This window comes from Tarenaya hassleriana, unplaced genomic scaffold (assembly GCF_000463585.1).
Source record: "Tarenaya hassleriana unplaced genomic scaffold, ASM46358v1 Cleome1, whole genome shotgun sequence".
Classification (NCBI taxonomy): domain Eukaryota; kingdom Viridiplantae; phylum Streptophyta; class Magnoliopsida; order Brassicales; family Cleomaceae; genus Tarenaya; species Tarenaya hassleriana.
Window position 1 is genome coordinate 10989550 of NW_010960187.1, and position 2192 is coordinate 10991741.

The window sequence follows — 2192 nt, forward strand, 5'->3', positions numbered from 1 at the left end:
GACCACCGGCCATGGCACCGAGACCACCGCGACCACCGGGCTAGGTGAACCGACCGCCCCGACCCCCAGCGAGGATTGGTGCTGCCCCGAGAGTTTACGCTCTCGGTGCTGAGCAGGAGATCCAGGAGGAAGAAGAGGAGGAGGCTCACCCTGCTGGAGCCGCGATCCTCGCTGGGGGTCGGGGCGGTCGGTTCACCTAGCCCGGTGGTCGCGGTGGTCTCGGTGCCATGGCCGGTGGTCTCGGTGCCATGACCGGTGGTCCCGTAGGCCTCGTCGGACCACGTGATGCAATGTGTCCGGGCTGGTCGCAACGATCCTCGCTGCCAGTGGTGGTGGTGCACGAACAGCCGGCGCCTTGCCCTTGTCACGCGGATCGCTGGTCCGGATGTTCCTCCCCGATGAATACGTGCCGAAACATCTCCTGAAAGGGCTCCGCTCACGAGTCTTCCCTTCCTTCTTCTCCCGCTCTCCCCGCTCCACCTTCTCCAGCTGCGAAATGTATCGATTCAGCGTCGGGTACTCCTGGATCTCGATCTTCCTCCGCAGGTAAGGTCGAAGTCCAGCAATGAACTTCTGGATCCTCGACGCCTCGGTGGGTACCAGATGCCCCCCGTACATCAGTAGGCGGGTGAACTCTGCCTCATACTCACTGACCGTCATGTCTCCCTGCTGCAACATGAGGAACTCGGTCATGCGGTACTCATGGTCCTGCCTCCGGAAGTACTTCACCTCGAACTCCTGTCGGAACTCCTCCCAGGTGAAACGGTGTCCCGCTGGTGCCTCCTGCACCCCCTTCGCCCCCCAATGTCGGGCCTGGCCCGATGCCGAAATATAACAAACATGCCAATCATATAACGGGAATGTAATGCATTCATAAATCAATGAATCAATACAAAGTCAAAATGTCATATTACGGATTATCCTAGAGCATTATCTCGGCTCCGGGTCTCTCACCGGGGGTGGTGGTGGTGCGTGGGCAGCCAGGTGCTGCCACACGGTCTCCTGGAACTGCCGAAACTCGGCCCTCCGGCTCTCATCTCCCGGGTTAGGTGGTGGAGCCTGATCGGGAATGTCGTCAGCCCTAGCTGCAAGCCTAGCACGTCGTGGCGCCATTTCACTGCACTACATTAAGACAGTTTAGCAACTGATGACCGATGCGGCATCATCAATGTACGGACCTCGGACAAGAGGATTTTCTTCGGACATGGTTTGAAAACACTTTTTTTTTGTAGAAAATCGTTGGGTAATGAGCACGATTCCTTCCCGAGGAAAGAACGTGGCTCTGATACCAAAAGTTGTGATACCCGTAACCCGTGTACAGTATACGGGTTGTGCCACATGGACAATAGTAATAAAATAATAATAATGCGGAAGCAAAAATACGAAATCCAAAAACATTATAAATAAACCAGAGTAAGCAGCGGAAAATACAACGGGCGATCAGTATCGCAAAATGACACATGTCCGAATAGTTATAATTTAGCCGTACAAAATGCGGGAAATACAAGTCTCGTCACCCAAAATGTAAATCCCGTACATGATGCTGCCTCTCTCAGGTCGTCGTCTGCCGGATGCGCTAGGCGTAATCCTCGTGATCTGAAAAATGTAAACCACGAGGGCTAAGCACAACTGCTTAGTGAGTAGCCCGGGTTGAACCCGGAAATCCCGTTCCCAACGAGAACGGTACAGTCGAAATTTCCATGAAAACACATGCAATAAGTAACACACAGTAGCACATCAATAGCAAACACAAACACGCCCGTATGGAATCCACCATAAGGCTTAGCCATATACCCTGGTCAAATCCATGACCAGGAGCGAATTCACGCCCGTCACCCGCGTGACGTTGGCCATCGCATCACATGCGATCATGCGCGTCTCCTGCGCCCGTCACTCTCGTGACTACCGATGTCGAGTCCACGACACAACGGAAATACAATCATATCCCTGTGGAGTTCACCACAGGGTCTAGCCATATACCCTAGTCAAATCCATGACTAGGGGCGAGTCCACGCCCGTCAAGTCCATGACGTTGGCCGTCGTGTCACACACGGCAAAAATGCGTCTCAAACGCCCGTCAAGTCCATGACGTTTGATGATTGAGTCCACAACCATCCACAAACACAATCACGCTTAACTCGTACGCACGAGCAAGCTACACACATGACACACAACGTGCAATATTCCCATAG